This window comes from Balaenoptera borealis, assembly GCF_965194805.1.
Source record: "Balaenoptera borealis genome assembly, chromosome: 7".
NCBI lineage: Eukaryota > Metazoa > Chordata > Mammalia > Artiodactyla > Balaenopteridae > Balaenoptera > Balaenoptera borealis.
The window spans coordinates 83,674,129-83,697,226 of NC_138864.1; the positions used below are offsets into that span (position 1 = coordinate 83,674,129).

Here is a 23,098-nt window from a genome sequence, read left to right on the forward strand (position 1 = left end):
AACAACAAATAACACACAAGGGAATCCCCATAAGGTTAACATCTGATCTTTCAGAAGAAACTCTGCAAGCCAGAAGGGAGTGGCAGGATATACTTAAAGTGATGAAGGAGAAAAACCTACAACCAAGGTTACTCTACCCAGCAAGGATCTCATTCAGATGTGATGGAGAAATTAAAACCTTTACAGACAAGCAAAAGCTGAGAGAGTTCAGCACCACGAAACCAGCTTTACAACAAATGCTAAAGGAACTTCTCTAGGCAAGAAACACAAGAAAAGGAAAACACCTACAATAACAAACCCAAAACATTTAAGAAAATGGGAATGGGAACATACATATCGATAATTACCTTGAATGTAAATGGATTAAATGCTCCCACCAAAAGACACAGACTGGCTGAATGGATACAAAAACAAGACCCATATATATGCTGTCTACAAGAGACCCACTTCAGACCTAGAGACACATACAGACTGAAAGTGAGGGGATGGAAAAAGATATTCCATGCAAATGGAAATCAAAAGAAAGCTGGAGTAGCAATTCTCATATCAGACAAAATAGACTTTAAAATAAAGAATATTATAAGAGACAAAGAAGGACACTATATAATGATCAAGGGATCGATCCAAGAGGAAGGTATAACAATTGTAAATATTTATGCACCCAACATAGGAGCACCTCAATACATAAGGCAAATACTAACAGCCATAAAAGGGGAAATTGACAGCAACACAATCATAGTAGGGGACTTTCACACCCCACTTTCACCAATGGACAGATCATCCAAAATGAAAATAAATAAGGAAACACAAGCTTTAAATGATACATTAAACAAGATGGACTTGATTGATATTTATAGGACATTCCACCCAAAAACAACAGAATACACATTTTTCTCAAGTGCTCATGGAACATTCTCCAGGATAGATCACATCTTGGGTCACAAATCAAGCCTTGGTAAATTTAAGAAAATTGAAATCGTATCAAGTATCTTTTCCGACCACAACGTTATGAGACTAGATATCAATTACAGGAAAAGATCTGTAAAAAATACAAGCATGTGGAGGCTAAACAGTACACTACTTAATAACAAAGTGATCACTGAAGAAATCAAAGGGGAAATCAAAAAATACCTAGAAACAAATGACAATGGAGACACGGCGACCCAAAACCTATGGGATGCAGCAAAAGCAGTTCTAAGAGGGAAGTTTATAGCAATACAATCCGACCTTAAGAAACAGGAAACATCTCAAATAAACAACCTAACCTTGCACCTAAAGCAATTAGAGAAAGAAGAACAAAAAAACCCCGAAGTTAGCAGAAGGAAAGAAATCATAAAGATCAGATCAGGAATAAATGAAAAAGAAATGAAGGAAACGACAGCAAAGATCAATAAAACTAAAAGCTGGTTCTTTGAGAAGATAAACAAAATTGATAAACCATTAGCCAGACTCATCAAGAAAAAAAGGGAGAAGACTCAATAGAATTAGAAATGAAAAAGAAGTAACAACTCACACTGCAGAAATACAAAGGATCATGAGAGATTACTACAAGCAACTCTATGCCAATAAAATGGACAACCTGGAAGAAATGGACAAATTCTTAGAAATGCACAACCTGCCGAGACTGAACCAGGAAGAAATAGAAAATATGAACAGACCAATCACAAGCACTGAAATTGAAACTGTGATTAAAAATCTTCCAACAAAAGCCCAGGACCAGATGGCTTCACAGGTGAATTCTATCCAACATTTAGAGACCAGCTAACACCTATCCTTCTCAAACTCTTCCAAAATATTGGAGAGGGAGGAACACTCCCAAACTCATTCTACGAGGCCACCATCACCCTGATACCAAAACCAGACAAAGATGTCACAAAGAAAGAAAACTACAGGCCAATATCACTGATGAACATAGATGCAAAAATCCTCAACAAAATACTCGCAAACAGAATCCAACAGCACATTAAAAGGATCATACACCATGATCAAGTGGGGTTTATCCCAGGAATGCAAGGATTCTTCAATATACGTAAATCAATCAATGTGATACACCATATTAACAAACTGAAGGAGAAAAACCATATGATCATCTCAATAGATGCAGAGAAAGCTTTTGACAGAATTCAACACCCATTTATGATAAAAGCCCTGCAGAAAGTAGGCATAGAGGGAACTTTCCTCAACATAATAAAGGCCATATATGACAAACCCACAGCCAACATTGTCCTCAATGGTGAAAAACTGAAACCATTTCCACTAAGATCAGGAACAAGACAAGGTTGCCCACTCTCACCACTCTTATTCAACATAGTTTTGGAAGTGTTAGCCACAGCAATCAGAGAAGGCAAAGAAATAAAAGGAATCCAAATCGGAAAAGAAGAAGTAAAGCTGTCACTGTTTGCAGATGACATGATACTATACATAGAGAATCCTAAAGATGCTACCAGAAAACTCCTAGAGCCAATCAATGAATTTGGTAAAGTAGCAGGATACAAAATTAATGTACAGAAATCTCTTGCATTTCTATACACTAATGACGAAAAATCTGAAAGTGAAATTAAGAAAACACTCCCATTTACCATTGCAACAAAAACAATAAAATATCTAGGAATAAACCTACCTAAGGAGACAAAAGACCTGTATGCAGAAAATTATAAGACACTGATGAAAGAAATTAAAGATGATACAAATAGATGGAGAGATATACCATGTTCCTGGATTGGAAGAATCAACATTGTGAGAATGACTCTACTACCCAAAGCAATCTACAGATTCAATGCAATCCCTATCAAACTACCACTGGCATTTTTCACAGAACTAGAACAAAAAATTTCACCATTTGTATGGAAACACAAAAGACCCCGAATAGCCAAAGCAATCTTGAGAACGAAAAATGGAGCTGGGGGAATCAGGCTCCCTGACTTCAGACTATACTACAAAGCTACAGTAATCAAGACAGTTTGGTACTGGCACAAAAACAGAAATATTGATCAATGGAACAGGATAGAAAGCCCAGAGATAAACCCACGCACATATGGTCACCTTATCTTTGATAAAGGAGGCAAGCATATACAGTGGAGAAAAGACAGCCTCTTCAATAAGTGGTGCTGGGAAAACTGGACAGGTACATGTAAAAGAATGAAATTAGAACACTCCCTGACACCATGCACAAAAATAAACTCAAAATGGATTAAAGACCTAAGTGTAAGACCAGACACTATCAAACTCTTAGAGGAAAACATAGGCAGAACACTCTATGACATACATCACAGCAAGATTCTTTTTGACCCAGCTCCCAGAGAAATGGAAATAAGAACACAAACAAATGGGACCTAATGAAACTTAAAAGCTTTTGCACAGCAAAGGAAACCATAAACAAGACCAAAAGACAACCATCAGAATGGGAGAAAATATTGGCAAATGAAGCAACTGACAAAGGATTAATCTCCAAGATTTACAAGCAGCTCATGCAGCTCAATAACAAAAAAACGAACAACCCAATCCAAAAATGGGCAGAAGACCTAAATAGACATTTCTCCAAAGAAGATATACAGATGGCCTACAGACACATGAAAGAATGCTCAACATCATTAATCATTAGAGAAATGCAAATCAAAACTACAATGAGATATCATCTCACACCGGTCAGAATGGCCATCATCAAAAAATCTAGAAACAATAAATGCTGGAGAGGGTGTGGAGGAAAGGGAACTCTCTTGCACTGTTGGTGGGAATGTAAATTGATACAGCCACTATGGAGAACAGTATGGAGGTTCCTTAAAAAACTACAAATAGAACTACCATACGATCCAGCAATCCCACTACTGGGCATATACCCTGAGAAAACCATAGTTCAAAAAGAGTCATGTACCAAAATGTTCATTGCAGCTCTATTTACAATAGCCAGGACATGGAAGCAACCTAAATGTCCATCGACAGATGAATGGATAAAGAAGATGTGGCACATATATACAATGGAATATTACTCAGCCATAAAAAGAAATGAAACGGAGTTATTTGTAGTGAGGTGGATGGACCTAGAGTCTGTCATACAGAGTGAAGTAAGTCAGAAAGAGAAAAACAAATATAGTATGCTAACACATATATACGGAATCTAAGGGGAAAAAAAGCCATGAAGAACCTAGTGGCAAGACGGGAATAAAGACACAGACCTACTAGAGAATGGACTTGAGGATATGGGGAGGGGGTGGGGTGAGATGTGACAGGGTGAGAGAGTGTCATGGACATATATACACTACCAAATGTAAAATACATAGCTAGTGGGAAGCAGCCGCATAGCACAGGGAGATCAGCTCGGTGCTTTGTGACCACCTAGAGGGGTGGGATGGGGAGGGTGGGAGGGAGGGAGATGCAAGAGGGTAGAGATATGGGAACATATTGTATATGTATAACTGATTAACTTTGTTATAAAGCAGAAGCTAACACACCATTGTAAGGCAATTATACTTCAATAAAGATGTTTAAAAAAAAAAAAAAAAGAAAAAAAAAAAAAAAAAGGGATTCCAGAAGGAGAAGAAAGAGAAAAGGGGATCGAAAATGTTTTTGAAGAATTATGGCTGAAAACTTCCCAAACATAAAGAAGGAAACATATCCAGGTACAGGAAGCACAGAGGGTCCCAAACAAGATAAACCCAAACAGACCTACACCAAGACATAATAAAAATGGCAAAAGTTAAAGAGGAGCTTCAAGATGGCGGAAGAGTAAGACACGGAGATCACCTTCCTCCTCACAGATACATCAGAAATACATCTACACGTGGAACTGCTCCTATAGAACACCCACTGAACGCTGGCAGAAGACCTCAGACCTCCCAAAAGAGGGGATTAAGAGCGCTGCTAAAAGGAGCTCCAGAGATGGGCACGAGCCGCTGCTATCAGCGTGGACCCCAGAGACGGGCAAGAGACGCTAAGGCTGCTGCTGCCGCCACCAAGAAGCCTGTGTGCAAGCACAGCTCACTCTCCACACCTTCCCTCCCGGGAGCCTGTGCAGCCCGCCACTGCCAGGGTCCCGTGATCCAGGGACAACTTCCCCGAGAGAACGCACGGCGCGCATCACGCTGGTGCAACGTCATGCTGGTCTCTGCCGCCGCAGGCTCGCCCCGCATCCGTACCCCTCCCTCCCTCCGGCCTGAGTGAGCCAGAGCCCCCGAAGCAGCTGCTCCTTTAACCCCGTCCTGTCTGAGCGAAGAACAGACGCCCTCAGGCAACCTACACGCAGAGGCGGGTCCAAATCCAAAGCTGAACCCCGGGAGCTCTGCGAACAAAGAAGAGAAAGGAAATTTCTCCCAGCAGCCTCAGAAGCAGCGGATTAAAGCTCCACAATCAACTTGATGTACCTGTATCTGTGGAATATCTGAATAGACAGTGAATCATCCCAAATTGAGGAGGTGGACTTTGGGAGCAAGATATATTATTTTTTTCCCCTTTTCCTCTTTTTGTGAGTGTGTATGTGTATGCTTCTGTGTGAGATTTTGTCTGTATAGCTTCCGTTTCACCATTTGTCCAAGGGTTCTGTCCATCTGTGTGTTTTTTGTTTTTGTTTTACTTTACAAAAATTTTTTTCTTAATAACTATTTTTTATTTTAATAACTTTATTTTATCTTACTTTATTTCATTTTATTTTATTCTATTTTTTCTCATGGATAAAAGGCTCTTGGTGCTCCAGCCAGGCATCAGGGCTGTGTCTCTGAGGTGGGAGAGCCAACCTCAGGACACTGGTCCACAAGAGACCTCCCAGCTCCATGTAATACCAAACGGCAAAACTCTCCCAGATATCTCCATCTCAACACCAAAACCCAGCTTCACTCAATGACCAGCAAGCTACAGTGCTGGACACCCTATGTCAAACAACTAGCAAGACAGGAACACAAACCCACCCATTAGCAGAGAGCCTGCCTAAAATCATAATAAGCTCACAGACACCCCAAAACACACCACCAGACGTGGACCTGCCCACCAGAAAGACAAGATCCAGCCTCATCCACCAGAACACAGGCACTAGTCCCCTCCACCAGGAAGCCTACACAACCCACTGAACCAACCTTAGCCACTGGGGACAGACACCAAAAACAACGGGAACTACGAACCTGCAGCCTGCGAAAAGGAGACCCCAAACACAGTAAGATAAGCAAAATGAGAAGACAGAAAAACACACAGCAGACGAAGGAGCAAGGTAAAAACACACCAGACCTAACAAATGAAGAGGAAATAGGCAGACCACCTGAAAAAGAATTCAGAATAATGATAGTAAAGATGATCCAAAATCTTGGAAATAGAAGAGATAAAATGCAAGAAACAGTTAACAAGGACCTAGAAGAACTAAAGAGGAGCCAAGCAAAGATGAACAACACAATAAATGAAATTAAAAATACTCTAGAAGGGATCAATAGCAGAATAACTGAGGCAGAAGAATGGATAAGTGACCTGGAAGATAAAATAGTGGAAATAACTACTGCAGAGCAGAATAAAGAAAAAAGAATGAAAAGAACTGAGGACAGTCTCAGGGACCTCTGGGACAACATTAAACACACCAACATTCGAATTATAGGGGTCCCAGAAGAAGAAGAGAAAAAGAAAGGGACTGAGAAAATATTTGAAGAGATTATAGTTGAAAACTTCCCTAATATGGGAAAGCAAATAGTTAATCAAGTCCTGGAAGCACAGAGAGTCCCGTACAGGATAAATCCAAGGAGAAACATGCCAGGACACATATTAATCAAACTATCAAAAATTAAATATAAAGAAAACATGTTAAAAGCAGCAAGGGAAAAACAACAAATAACACACAAGAGAATCCCCATAAGGTTAACAGCTGATCTTTCAGCAGAAACTCTGCAAGCCAGAAGGGAGTGGCAGGACATACCTAAAGCGATGAAGGAGAAAAACCTACAACCAAGATTACTCTACCCAGCAAGGATCTCATTCAGATTTGATGAAGAAATCAAAATCTTTACAGACAAGCAAAAGCTGAGAGAGCTCAGCACCACCAAACCAGCTTTACAACAAATGCTAAAGGAACTTCTCTAGGCAAGAAACACAAGAGAAGGAAAACACCTACAATAACAAACCCAAAACACTTAAAGAAAATGGGAATAGGAACATACATATCGATAATTACTTTAATGTAAATGGATTAAATGCTCCCACCAAAAGACACAGACTGGCTGAATGGATACAAAAACAAGACCCGTACATATGCTGTTTACAAGAGACCCACTTCAGACCTAGGGACACATACAGAGTGAAAGTGAGGGGATGGAAAAAGATATTCCATGCAAATGGAAATCAAAAGAAAGCTGGAGGGCTTCCCTGGTGGCACAGTGGTTGAGAGTCTGCCTGCCAATGCAGGGGACACGGGTTCGAGCCCTGGTCTGGGAAGATCCCACATGCCGCGGAGCAACTGGGCCCGTGAGCCACAATTACTGAGCCTGCACGTCTGGAGCATGTGCTCCGCAACAAGAGAGGCCGTGACAGTGAGAGGCCCGCGCACCGTGATGAAGAGTGGCCCCTGCTTGCCACAACTGGAGAAAGCCCTCACGCAGAAACGAAGACCCAACACAGCCAAAAATAAATAAATAAATAAATTAATTAATTAATTAAAAAAAAAAAAAGAAGAAAGCTGGAGTAGCAATTCTCATATCAGACAAAATAGACTTTAAAATAAAGACTATTACAAGAGACAAAGAAGGACACTACATAATGATCAAGGGATCGATCCAAGAGGAAGATACAACAACTGTAAATACTTATGCACCCAACATAGGAGCACGTCAATACGTAAGGCAAATACTAACAGCCATAAAAGGGGAAATTGACAGTAACACAATCACAGTAGGGGACTTTAACACCCCACTTTCACCAATGGACAGATCATCCAAAATGAAAATAAGGAAACAAGCTTTAAATGATACATTAAACAAGATGGACTTAATTGATATTTATAGGACATTCCATCCAAAAACAACAGAATACACATTCTTCTCAAGTGCTCATGGAACATTCTCCAGGATAGATCATATCTTGGGTCACAAATCAAGCCTTGATAAATTTAAGAAAATTGAAATTGTATCAATTATCTTTTCCGACCACAATGATATGAGACTAGATATCAATTACAGGAAAAGATTTGTAAAAAATACAAACACATGGAGGCTACACAATACACTACTTAATAACGAAGTGATCACTGAAGATATCAAAGGGGAAATCAAAAAATACCTAGAAACAAATGACAATGGAGACACGACGACCCAAAACCTATGGGATGCAGAAAAAGCAGTTCTAAGAGGGAAGTTTATAGCAATACAAGCCTACCTTAAGAAACAGGAAACATCTCAAATAAACAACCTAACCTTGCACCTAAAGCAATTAGAGAAAGAAGAACAAAAAAACCCCCAAAGTTAGCAGAAGGAAAGAAATCATAAAGATCAGATCAGGAATAAATGAAAAAGAAATGAAGGAAACGATAGCAAAGATCAATAAAACTAAAAGCTGGTTCTTTGAGAAGATAAACAAAATTGATAAACCATTAGCCAGACTCATCAAGTAAAAAAGGGAGAAGACTCAAATCAATAGAATTAGAAATGAAAAGGGAGAAGTAACAATTGACACTGCAGAAATACAAAGGATCATGAGATTGCTACAAGTAACTCTACGCCAATAAAATGGACAACCTGGAAGAAATGGACAAATTCTTAGAAATGCACAGCCTTCCGAGAATGAACCAGGAAGAAATAGAAAATATGAACAGACCAATCACAAGCACTGAAATTGAAACTGTGATTAAAAGTCTTCCAACAAACAAAAGCCCAGGACCAGATGGCTTCACAGGCGAATACTATCAAACATTTAGAGAACAGCTAACACCTATCCTTCTCAAACTCTTCCAAAATATTGGAGAGGGAGGAACACTCCCAAACTCATTCTACGAGGCCACCATCACCCTGATACCAAAACCAGACAAAGATGTCACAAAGAAAGAAAACTACAGGCCAATATCACTGATGAACATAGATGCAAAAATCCTCAACAAAATACTAGCAAACAGAATCCAACAGCACATTAAAAGGATCATACACCATGATCAAGTGAGGTTTATTCCATGAATGCAAGGATTCTTCAATATATGTAAATCAATCAACGTGATATACCATATTAACAAACTGAAGGAGAAAAACCATATGATCATCTCAATAGATGCAGAGAAAGCTTTCAACAGAATTCAACACCCATTTATGATAAAAGCCCTGCAGAAAGTAGGCATAGAGGGAACTTTCCTCAACATAATAAAGGCCATATATGACAAACCCACAGCCAACATCGTCCTCAGTGGTGAAAAACTGAAACCATTTCCACTAAGATCAGGAACAAGACAAGGTTGCCCACTCTCACCACTCTTATTCAACATAGTTTTGGAAGTTTTAGCCACAGCAATCAGAGAAGAAAAAGAAATAAAAGGAATCCAAATCGGAAAAGAAGAAGTAAAGCTGTCACTGTTTGCAGATGACATGATACCATACATAGAGAATCCTAAAGATGCTACCAGAAAACTACTAGAGCTAATCAATGAATTTGGTAAAGGTGCAGGATACAAAATTAAGGCACAGAAATCTCTTGCATTCCTATACACTAATGATGAAAAATCTGAAAGTGAAATTAAGAAAACACTCCCATTTACCATTGCAACAAAAAGAATAAAATACCTAGGAATAAACCTACCTAAGAAGACAAAAGACCTGTAGGCAGAAAATTATAAGACACTGATGAAAGAAATTAAAGATGATACAAATAGATGGAGAGATATACCATGTTCCTGGATTGGAAGAATCAACATTGTGAGAATGACTCTACTACCCAAAGCAATCTACAGATTCAATGCAATCCCTATCAAACTACCAATGGCATTTTTCACAGAACTAGAACAAAAAATTTCACCATTTGTATGGAAACACAAAAGACCCCGAAGAGCCAAAGCAGTCTTGAGAACGAAAAATGGAGCTGGGGGAATCAGGCTCCCTGACTTCAGATTATACTACAAAGCTACAGTAATCAAGACAGTATGGTACTGGCACAAAAACAGAAATATAGATCAATGGAACAGGATAGAAAGCCCAGAGATAAACCCTTGCACATATGGTCACCTTATCTTTGATAAAAGAGGCAAGCATATACAGTGGAGAAAAGACAGCCTCTTCAATAAGTGGTGCTGGGAAAGCTGGACAGGTACATGTAAAAGTATGAAATTAGAACACTCCCTAACACCATACACAAAAATAAACTCAAAATGGATTAAAGACCTAAATTGTAAGGCCAGACACTATGAAACTCTTAGAGGAAAACATAGGCAGAACACTCTATGACATAAATCACAGCAAGATCCTTTTTGACCCAGCTCCTAGAGAAATAGAAATAAAACCAAAAATAAACAAATGGGACCTAATGAAACTTAAAAGTTTTTGCACAGCAAAGGAAACCATAAACAAGACGAAAAGACAACCCTCAGAATGGGAGAAAATATTTGCAAATGAAGCAACTGACAAAGGATTAATCTCCAAAATGTACAAGCAGCTCATGCAGTTCAATAACAAAAAAACAAACAACCCAATCCAAAAATGGGCAGAAGACCTAAATAGACATTTCTCCAAAGAAGATATGAAGATTGCCAACAGACACATGAAAGAATGGTCAACATCATTAATCATTAGAGAAATGCAAATCAAAACTACAATGAGGGCTTCCCTGGTGGCGCAGTGGTTGAGAATCTGCCTGCCAATGCAGGGGACACGGGTTCGAGCCCTGGTCTGGGAAGATCCCACATGCCGCGGAGCAACTAGGCCCGTGAGCCATAATTACTGAGCCTGTGCGTCCGGAACCTGTGCTCCGCAGCAAGAGAGGCTGCGATAGTGAGAGGCCCGCACACTGCGATGAAGAGTGGCCCCCGCTTGCCGTAACTAGAGAAAACCGTTGCACAGAAACAAAGACCCAACACAGCCATAAATTAAAAAAATAAAAAAAAAAAAACTACAATGAGATATCATCTTACACCGGTCAGAATGGCCATCATCAAAAAATCTAGAAATAATAAATGCTGGAAAGGGTGTGGAGAAAAGGGAACCCTCCTGCACTGTTGGTGGGAATGTAAATTGATACAGCCACTATGGAGAACAGTATGGAGGTTCCTTAAAAAACTAAAAATAGAACTACCATATGATCCAGCAATCCCACTTCTGGATATATATCCAGGCAAAACTATAATTCAAAAAGATACATGCACCCCTATGTTCATAGCAACACTATTCACAATAGCCAAGACAGGGAAGCAACCTAAATGTCCATTGACAGATGAATGGATAAAGAAGATGTGGTACATATATGCAATGGAATACTACTCAGCCATAAAAAAGAATGAAATAATGCCATTTGCAGCAACATGCATGCAACTAGAGATTATCAAACTAAGTGAAGTAAATGAGAAAGAGAAAGGCAAATACCATATGAATTCACTTATATGTGGAATCTAAAATATGACACAAATGAACCTATCTATGACCCAGAAACAGAATCAATGACATAGAGAACAGACTGGTAGTTGCCAAGTGGGGGGATAGGGATGGATTGGGAATTTGGGATTAGCAGATGTAAGCTTTTATATATAGAATGGATAAACAACAAGGTCCTACTATATAGCACAGAGAACTATATTTGATATCCTATGATAAACCATAATGGAAAAGAATATTAAGAATGTATATATATGTATAACTGAATCACTTTGCTGTAAAGCAGTAATTAACACAACACTGTAAATCACCTATACTTCAATTAAAAAAAGAAAAAAATATCGATGCCATTTTTCATGGAACTAGAACACATAATTCTAAAATTTGTTTGGAAAAACAAAAGATCTTGAATAGCCAAAACAATCTTGAAAAAGAACAGAAGGAATCATGTTTCCTGACTTCAGATTATACAACAAAGTTACAGTGATCAAAAGAGTATGGTACTGGCACAAAAAGGCACATAGATCAATGGAACAGAATAGAGAGCCTAGAAATACACCCACACACTTATGGTCAATTATTTTATGACACAGGAGGCAAGAATATACAATGGAGAAAAGACAGTCTCTCCAATAAGTAGTGCTGGGAAAACTGGACAGCTATACATAAAAGAATAAAATTAGAACATTCTCTAACACCATATACAAATATAAACTCAAAATGGATTAAAGACCTAAATAGAAGACCAGAAACCATAAAAACTCCTAGGAGAAAACATAGATGGAATACTCTTTGACATAAATCGTAGCAATATTTTTTTGGATCTGTCTCCTAAAGCAAAGGAAATAAAAGCATAAATAAACAAATGGGACATAATTAAACTTAAAAGCTTTTGCACAGCCAAAGAAACCATCAACAAAAAGACACCTTACTGAATTGGAGAAAACATTTACAAATGATATAACAGATGAGGTGTTAATATTCAAAATACATAAACAGCTTATACAACTCAACATCAAAAACCAAACAAACTAGACCTCCCTGGCGTCCCCTGGTTAAGACCCCACGCTTCCACTGTAGAAGGCACAGGTTTGATCCCTGGTCAGGGAACTAAGATCCCACAAGCCACACAGTGCAGCCAAAAAAAGAAAACAAAAACAAAACACTCCAAACAACCCAGTTAAAAAATGAGCAGACGACGTGAAAAGACATTTTTCCAATGAAGACATACAGATGGCCAACAGGCATGTGAAAAGATGCTCAACGTCATTAATCATCAGAAAAATGCAAATTAAAACCTCAAAGAGATATCACCTCACACGTGTGAGAATGGCTATCATCACAAAGAACACAAATAACAAATGTTGGCAAGGATGTGCTGAAACGGAACCCTTGTACACTGTTGGTGGGAGTGTAAACTGGTGCAGCCACTATGAAAATCAGTATGGAGGTTTCTCAGAAAACTAAAAATAGAACTACCATATGACCCAGCAATTCCACTCCTGGGTATTTATTTGGGAAAAAACCCATGAAAACAATAATTCAAAAAGATACATACACCCCAATGTGCACAGCAGCATTGTTTACAATTGGCAACATATGAAGCAACATAAGTATCCATCAACAGATGAATGGATAAAGAAGATGTGAGATACACACACACACACACGTGCACACACACAATGGAATACTACTCAGCCATAAAAAAGAATGAAATTTTGCCATTTGCAGCAACACAGATGGACTTGCAGGGTACTGTGCCGAGTGAAATAAGTCAGACAGAGAAAGACAATGTATAATACAACTTAGATGTGGAATCTAAAAATAGAACAAATTAGTAAATTTAACAAAAAAGAAACAGACTCACAGATATAGAGAACAAACTATTGGCTATCAGCAGGGAGAGGAAAAGGAGAGGGGCAAGATAGGGGTAGGGGATTAAAAGGTACAAACTATTATGTATAAAATAAATAAGCTACAAGTATATATAGTGTAACACAGGGAATATAGCCAATATTTTATAATAATATAAATGGAATATAACCTTTAAAAATCATGAATCACTATGTTGTACACATGAAACATAACGTTGTACATCAACTATACCTCAACTTAAAAAAAAAAAAAATTTAAAAAGTAATAACACAAAAAGGTGGAAGGGAGTAAATGGAGTTAAAGTGTTCTAAGTTCAAAGCATTTTCTGGTAATAGGCAAAAGTATTACTTTATATTAGACAGTAATAATTCAAGGATCCAGGTCTTAATCTCTAAAATTGCTATTACTAAAACTATCAAGAGAATACAAGACAATAGAAGGAGGTAATGTAATAATAAATATGCTTAACTCTAAAAGAAGGCAGGGAGAGGGGAAAAAAGAATGCAAAAGTGGTGAGACTAATAAAAACTAAACAACATATATCAATCCAAATATATTAGTAATTCAATTAAATACAAATGGACTAAATATACCAATTATACAACATAGGTTGGCAGACTTGAGAAAAAAACTATATGCTGCTTTAAAAGATACACTTTAAATAAAATGACAGGGTTTAATTAATTCATTCATTTACTCATTCCCCCAAGTGGGAAATGATATACTAGGTATAAACTAACCAAAAGAGAGCTGGTAGAGCTATATTAAAATTAAAGTAGAATTTAAGGAAAGAAATGTTATTAGAGGTAAAGGAACATTTCATAATGATAAAATAATTACTTTTTTTAAAAATTAATTAATTTATTTATTTAGTTTTGGCTGTGTTGGGTCTTCGTTTCTGTGTGAGGGCTTTCTCTAGTTGCGGCAAGCGGGGGCCACTCTTCATCACGGTGCGCGGGCCTTTCACCGTCACGGCCTCTCCTGTTGCCGGGCACAGCCTCCAGATGCGCAGGCTCAGTAGTTGTGGCTCACGGGCTCTATTAGATGCTCCACGGTATGCGGGATCTTCCCAGACCAGGGCTCGAACCCGTGTCCCCTGCATTGGCAGGCGGACCCTCAACCACCGCGCCACCAGGGAAGCCCCCAAAATAATTACTTTTAAAGGTTGTTATAGAAATGTTAGTTTGTATGCACGTAGTAACTTATTTTCAAAATATATAAAGCAAAAATTGACAAACATAATAAGGAGGAATATACAAACCCACAATCAGTGAGGATTTTCAAACAGTGAGCAACTTTAATACATTTCTCAGAATAACTGAAAGAATAGACCAAAAAAATCAAAGAATATGGAGAATATGAACAAAATGTCTAGACTGACATCTATAGAACACTGCAGCCAACAGCAACAGAATGCCCAGCATTTAGAGTGCATGTGGAGTGTTTGTAAACTTGACCAATATACTGGGCCACAAAGCAAGTTCTTAACAAATTTTAAAGAACTGAAATCACTCAGAAAATGTTCTCTGACCACAGTGGAATAAAGCTAGAAATAAAAAATAAAAAAATACCTAGAAAAATCCCCAAACCATAGGTTAAAGAAGAAATAAAAGTGGAAATTAGAAAATATTTTGAATTGCAAAATAATGAAATTACAACGTATAAAATTTGTGGGATACAATTTAAAAAGTCACAGAAATATATAGCCTTACATGCATATATTAGAAAAGGAAAACAAAAACTTAAGTCATATTATTTATATTGTGCTTTTCCACCTGCTCACTGTGGAAAATTTGGAAATGCAAAAAAAAAGAAAGTTTAGAGAAACAAAACTCACCCATCACCCACTGTTAACATTTTGGAGTATTTTCCCTTTCTGCTTTTCTCTATGTGCAGTTATACCTATACTGATCTTTTTTGCATGTTTGGCATCACACTATATGTATCTGGTGTACCTCTACCATTATCTCATGTTTCTTTGTAACTGCCAAGGCCCTCTTTTGAGCTGCAGAAGCTGGCTTCTGACAGATGCTTTGCTTTCCCTGGTTTTTATTTTATAGTATAAGAACCACCTGCCACTCTTTGCTGCTTTAAAGCCTCGTACCTGAGAAATTCCAGGCGCCAAACAGAGGATCAAAATTGAGGCCAAATGGTAGCCCCTTTCTTGGCTTGGCCCTGCCTGCCTGAACTGCCAGGGCAAATCTGGACACCAAGCTCTGCAGCCTCCACCAGCTGCCAGGCACACAACGGCATGCTATCCATCACAGACAGGCCTGAGGAAGGGCTTCAGTGGGTAGGCAGGGGTCAGGGTGCTGGGCAGACTCTGGGATGCCACAGCTTCAGGCATCCTTCCCTGGAAACCCAGTATCAAGCCTGTGCTGCTCGGGGCCCCAGCAGAGCCCTGACAGTCATTGCTAAAACGGAGTGAGCACTTCACTAGGGGCCCAGTGTTGACCTAACACTTTCCACTCACTGCAGGAGGCCAGATAACATAAGGATTCAAAGTGGTCTCGAGCCAATGGGCTGAGTTCAGACGTGACTCCACTGCTCATCAGCAAGTCAGCTATCCTCTCTGTGCCTCAGTTTCCTCCAAGTCTCTGACAGTCCCTACCTCCAAGTGTTGCTGTAGGGTTGAGTTCATGGTCACGAAGTGCCTAGACCAGGGCTGGCATACAGTGAATACTCAGTAATTATCACCTTGCTTAATCTTCTCTGTTCTCTGGCAGAGGTCATTGTTACCATCCATTTACAATGAGGAAACTGAGGCACACGGAGGGTAAGCAGCTCCCAACACCCACAGAGGTTACAACGCAGCCGGGCGGATGGACACAGAACAAGGGACCACAAGAGTGACTGAGAAATGACCACAGAGAGCCAAGGCTGTCTGTAGCTCTCCCAAAGGCTTCCTTGGCCCCGCTGGAGCCCTCTGTAGTGAAAGGTGACAGAGAGAAGCGGCGAGAGCCTCTATCTCTTAAAGAGTTTGGATCCGAGACACCCAGAGAGATGCCGAGCCCTGATAACTCGCAGCACACAAGCTAGGGGCTAAAGACTGCCCACTGCTCAGGGTCATGGTCTCCACAGCCACCCAGGTATGCCATCCCATCCCATGCATCATTAGAATAAACCCCAAACAGAAATCACCTCAACGTTCCCTGAAGTTACTGGCAAACACGTCCATTCAGCAGCAGCTTTGTTCTGTGCAAAATCATCCAGCAGAGCCCAAGTGCAGAGGTTGCAGAGGTCACCCTGCCCACAGTGTGAATGTTGACTCCCAGGCTGAGCAGTCAACTTGGCCTCCATCCCAACTGAAGGGGGTGTGGAGGCTAGATGGAGAACAGAAACCTCAAGAAAATCATTTCCCAACATCCACACTGGCCTTGTGATTTCATTCTTTTCTTACACACCCAATTGTTGGGAGTCATCATTCACTCTTTTATATATATATACACACATATATACATATTTCAAAATAAACGACACAACTTTCTGCAAATTGGTATTGCAATACCAGCAGATAAGATTCCTAAGAGATCTCAGCCTTAGTCCTTAAAACATTCTTTAACAGTGTGGAAGATGCTAACGTGGAGTGACAACCCAGAGTTCTTTAAACAATGAGCTCCATGCACTCAGGCCATGCTACAAGTATTTCTGCTGCCGACTTTTTCTTCGTACAGGCTGGAAACAAATACAAACATAAGCAAAATCAAGGCCGGCCTTGCTGGTGTCCAGGTGCTCTGGAATCTGGCTCAGGGCCACCAGCCCCTGCTCCCTTCCTGACTGTTCCCTCCCCCAGCTCTGGTCATTTCTGAAAATGTGATCCCCATACAGGATGCTGTTCTCTGGAACGTTGGAGGCCACAGGAAAAGGTTGATGATCTTATATATACAGCAAGGATTAGCTTCTGGGATATGACTTTACTGACCACAGGACAGTTTTCACAGACTTTCCTAACCCTTTCTTGGCAAACAACACTGTGAGAAAAGCATGCTGCTCATCACATAGTTTGGATTCTCCTCCCAGGTACCAGGTAGGATTACGTGTTACTGAAGTTACCTGCTTTGACTCATGACATGTGAGCAGCAGTAGAACGAGTTACTCAGCATTGGTGCATCACTTGTCAGCGTGCGACTCTCCTTTTCCTCTGGCACTAGGACCAGCAACATTCTAGCTGGTAGCTGCTCCATCCACCTGGCCCACAGGTAACGACAGTAAGGAGAGCCCCTTGCTAACTTGTGATGGGCATAGAGTGTGAGCAAGAAACAAACCTTTGTTGTTTGAGCTGCTGAGATTTTGGAATGATCTGTTACTGCAGCACAACCTAGCCTAGCCTGACGGATACTATAACACTGGACAAGAAAAGCTTTTAGCACATTAAGAAACTGAGACCCAGAGGGGTGAAATGAGCTGCCAAAGGCCAGACAGCTGGTGGAAGGCAGAGCAGGAGGGCTGCAATGCTTGCCACAGCCCTCTCGCTGCCTTCACACGACAGCAGTTTCTACAGGACAGAGACCCACGACACGAAAGGACTACTCACTGTAAAGATAAAGCCACGACAATCTTTTTTTTTTTCAGATACTGTAAAACCGACTTTAGAATTAAGAGTTAAGTTAAAATGAAGCCTCATTTCCTCCCTACCTCAGACTTAGAAGTAATCTATACAAGAAAATGCTAATTGATTTCAAGGGGGAAAAAAAAAAGGCACAAGGGTAAGCCACACATTCTCATCATTGGTACTGAGGGGGCCGAGTCTGCTTGTCGTGGTCCCAGATCCCCGTCACCTCACTCCGCCCAGCTTCTTGTCCCACATCAGAACCTCAGCCACCTCAACCCAGTCCACCACCACCACTTCTGTCAGAATCATCCAGTAGGAACCACACAAGCTAAAGAGACATGATCAGCGATGAAAAAGAATGTGGTGGAGCTCCATGTACCGATAGAAAGATCTTCAAGACATACTGTCATTTGAAAAATGCAAGTTTTGGAAAGAGTATAACGACACATATAATTTGCCCATATTGTCTGCCCTACAGACACGCAAAACAGTGTACATTTTCTACAAGTATACGTCTATGAACATAGATGCAAAGAAAAATATCTGGAAGAAGACATACTTTATGAGAAGAGAGATTACTTCCAGACAGGGAAGGAAGGGCACCAGGATTGGTATAGTACTTTTATTCATAATGTTTTAATTTTTTGTAAGAAGAATATATACTCAAAGTTACTTAAACTTTAAATAAGCCTTTTTATTCATCAGGGCATCTGAGGAAACCTTGAGGCAGCTCAATGCAACATTCTCAGCAATCACCATCTGTTAGGGAACTTTGAGTTTCAGCTCACCCTCCTAGGAAAGAACACTCAGTCCCCATTAAACTAAACAACAATCCATTAAAATCAAACAAACTCTGATGGAATGGTATGACTCTTTCTGTGCGCCTGTCAATAAATGGAACACTCCTCCTGATTTGGTGAAATATCATAGTCAAGCTGATGGGTGTGTGGGTGGGAACAGTTTTATTTTGTCTTCAATTTAGTAGGAGTCTGTCAACTCATGGTATTGCCACTAAACCTGGTTTGAAATAAGGAATGTAAGGTGAAAAATCAAGCCCTACGAAAACAGAACGGAGCAAAAAGAGTCAACAGAACTGACCTTCAAGTAGACTTTTTTTAAACCTTAGGAGCTTAGGCAATACCACCTTGAAAAAATGCTCCATAATTACCAAAGGTCTCTTCATTTCCATTGTCTTTTATTTCCTTTCATGTAACGCAAGCCTCTGAACACTTTAAAATAATATGGGCTCAACTGCCTTCTGTGTAACATTCTGACCCCGAGTGATGTTTCCACTTTGATGGATGATGCCAAAGGTACCTCACACTTTCCACCCAATATCTCCTCCCCACCTAAGTGGCTACCGTTACCAAGGAAACCATTTTAGATTCTTCCTTCCCTTCTGCTAAAACCACATCCTATGGCTAAAGTCCATCCAGCAAATACCATCTCTGGCAGAGCCACATCTGCCACGCACAATATGGACTTCTAAAACATTCTGTCTACCGCAGTCCTGGACGATAGGAATTGATCATTGCTATTTATTTACTGAATTCAGATTTAAGATAATGTAAAATAAAGCCATCCCTCCCTGCCTACCTCAAATAGGTACCTGCCTACCTCAGGGATGACATTCCTCAGATTGCAAAATGTCAACAAAAATAGGCTCTGCCAACCTGACCGTAAACCCCTGTGTAACCTCAACACGTACATCGTCGAACACATCTGGATGCTCCTCGAGGAAATGACTTCTCTCTGGAATAAGGTTCATTTTGGTGAAGAGGACTCACAGCCTCCTCAGCCCAGTCTTACAGTGAGGAAGACAATTATACCGTGTTTGCTGACATTGATCATGTGGTCAGGAAGGCTCCACCCTACTTCAAGCTGCCCAACAATGAGGTGGGTGGACCAACACCTCCCATCAGCAATTGAACAGGAAGCTAAGACCAAGCACGTTTTTATACAATATTGATAGAACTGCACAGAGATCACACACAGTGGGTCAACTCAAACAGGGTCCTACTTTCCCTGCTGCGTAAGCCACAAAACATCAGCTCTATTTTGCTTCCAGGCTTCAGAAACTAGACAAACTCAATTTGCCATTCTTTAATGGGTCTTCATGGAACCCTCTCTCTCTCAGGTTTTGGGGTTTGGGAGGGGGTGGTTATTCATTTTTCTTGTTTTGGTTTCAATTTCTTAACCTGGAAAACAAGCCCAGTCCTGTATGCCTCTGCCATACCAGAAAACTACTAACAGCCCCCTCTGGAAAAAATTTAGCAGACGGATGAGGCTACAGTCATTTGAAGCTTTTAAGTTCCATTAACATTCATTTACTTTAAGTATCTGAAAGCACATAATCCCTCAGAATTTCAAAGCAGATCGAAAAGGCAGTCTGTCCTCTCAATATCTCCTCTCTCTCCCTCTCTCCCTCCATCTCTCCATCTCCTTTTTTTCTCTTGCGAAAGTACCACATAGTTTGAACTCCAGATACAGACTCTGCCACCCTGCCTACTACAAGCACAGGAATGCAGACAGAGGATGTGAGCACTCGGGGGTGGAGGCTGATGGAACGCAGATATCCTTTCAGGCCTTCTGGGAACTCAAATGTCTGACTCCACATTCTCTGAGCCAAGTATCTCCTCTGGTCAAGAAACCCCGTTCAGAGTGTGTGCAGAGCCAGCCCTTCCCTTCTCTGCTGGAACCGCGGACTTCTGGAGTGGAACAGAGTACGGTCCAACACCCCCATTTTAGAGATGAGGAAACTGAGGCCCTAGGCAAGGCCAAGACTTGTCTGGATCAACCAGAGCTAGGTCGCAGGTCTCTTGGCACTGAGGCAAATGCTCTTTTATTTACTTCTGGTTAGGGTAGCCCCCTCAGCAGCCGAGAGTCTCACCCCATCCCCCCAGCAGGGACTGGCACCTATCAGATGGGCAGGGGCCCCACCTCACCATGTTCCTCCCCTCAGTCCCTCTCTCCCCACTGGGAATCCCCATGGTACTTTATCCCCACCACTCTCACAGGATGTGGTAGTTCACTTTTTTCTTCTCCTGAACTCTTTCTCCACATCAATAGACAGTGGCAGGGAAGGGCCAAGACTCTAAAACCAGGCTACCTGGTTCCAATCACTAGCTGTGTGATTTGGAGAAATACAACCACCCTTCTGTGCTTCAGTGTTCTTATCTATAACATGCAGATAACAACAGCACCTACCTCCTAGGATCAGTGTGAGGATTCAATGAGTTAATACTTAGATGACACTTAGCACAACACTGGTCACACTGCAAGCATTTACCATGACCAAGGAGAGGGTGGTGTAGGCTGGAGCTTCTGTCTGGTTCATCTTGGAGGCCCAGCATTTGCCTATGAGGGATGGTGTCCATCTGGTTAGTCCCTGTATCCCCAGCACAGAGAGGATGCTAGATTAAAAAATGTTGAATGAATGAATCTAGCACAGCACACTGCTTATAACGGGAGCTTCATTAATGCTCATTGAACGAATATGTGGATTTCCAGAATTCACGGGCTCACATAGGGAGTGTCACTGGCCAAGTTCACTAGTAGATAAATTCAGATTTGCAGGCACCGATATTTTCTATTGTTCTAAGACTTTTCTGTTAGCAGCTGCCTTGAAAAGTTTAACCAAAGTCCAGCTCTCAATTTCCAGAGCATAGTCTATACATTCTCTTGGTACATAATCACCTATTGCTTTGTGACAATGTCCTCCATTGTGCCTTATGGGGCTGATATACAATTGTTGTTTGACATTTTCCTGGTGTTACCCAGGCTTCGAAAAACAAAGTTCCAAAGACATCCTGCTCGGTATTCATCTCTGAGGGCCCAGTGAATAAAAATACCTTAATAAAAAAAGCCAACAGAAGACAACAGAGCCTTGAATCAGAAACCCTGATCTGGAACTCTATTTTAAGAGTTTAAGTGCTTACTCAGAAAAAAGTTCTACAGAAGGGGCAGGTTCGGAAGCCAGAGGATGTCTGGAGATGGCATTGAGGACGGACACAGAAAGTATCTGGAGCTTCTCAAATGAAAGGCAATTTACAAGAACAAAATACTTTAGTCACCTCAGAGGCTTGAATTGAAACCTGGCCTTGAACAAATAAACACTTGGCTGATCGCTGGCCAAAATGCTTAGCAGGAGACTTTTATTGTCTGGGACACAAATCTACCTGGAGCTCAGCCAGATGGTACCTGGGATGTGTAGGAGGGGACTCCCGAGGGCCATCGAGAGATTGAGAAGATGCCAAGTTCTTCCCAGAGGCGGCACGCCCTGGGGCCCCACCCAGCGAGGGCCTATCTTAGGGAGCAGGCTCTCCCCACCAGCCAAGATACACCTGACCTGGCAGGCCTCTCATCCTGTGACCTCACGACAGCTTCACAGGAGTGAGGAGAAAGGGGGTAATGCAGACGTCCCACAGCAAGAGGCTTTTTCTGTGATCCAAAAGCTCCAAACAAAGAATTTTTTTTTCTAAACACCCTGGTTTTTTAAGTGTATGCAAATTCCCTGGTAGATGAACAAAGTGGGGAAAGCACCTCTTTCAGGGCTTTGGGGCTAAAGCCAGAGAAAAACAGACAAGCATGAAAAACTGTCCAAAGCCCCTTCCCTTGGCCAGGGAGTTCCCAGAATTTTTATCCGCAGACTCTGACACCCACGCTGCCAGCCTGCCTCTGCTCTTTGGGCCCTTTTGTTCCTGCTTCCAAGGAGCCAGGAAGGACTGGACTCCACCCATGTGCATCCACCGAGGCTCCTGCTGAAGGATGCTGGCGCCTCGCTGGCCCGCACGCACTTACACACATCCACTCCCAAAAACCCCGGAGTTGGTGCGGTGGGCAAGGCAGTCCAGGCTCTGCATCCTGGTTCTGCCATCTTTTCTCTGCTCTGAGCTTCAGTTCCTTCATTAGAAATTGAAAACCATAATTTCTGCCTCCATAATTGTCTCACATTAAGTCAAGGTTTATAAAGCTTAATAAGTAGGGGTTGTTAATTATCTTTTTCTTGTAGATTACTAACATTGAGAAAAGGCAGCGGTGGGAACTCCTCAAAGCCTCCCACTGTCCTTTACAATAAATTTCCAAATCCTTCCCAGCCCAGGAGGCTCTGCTTGGCCTTCCTCACTGTAACTTCCTCAATACACCCTGTTCT

The 23,098-nt window shown here is 41.0% G+C and overlaps 1 protein-coding gene across 5 annotated transcripts in view; it reads right to left on the reverse strand.

Moving 5' to 3' along the window:
* Positions 1-23,098, reverse strand: part of NOD1 (nucleotide binding oligomerization domain containing 1) — a 141,052-nt gene that overhangs the window by 106,785 nt on the left and 11,169 nt on the right. Inside the window, exon 1 of one of the 5 annotated variants that reach the window (XM_082397945.1) lies at positions 16,536-20,903. The exons of the other annotated variants lie outside the window; for them this stretch is intronic. The gene's annotated coding sequence lies outside the window, so the exon portion shown is untranslated. Of the gene's footprint in view, positions 1-16,535; positions 20,904-23,098 lie in introns of those variants that run through there. 5 annotated transcript variants of the gene reach the window in all.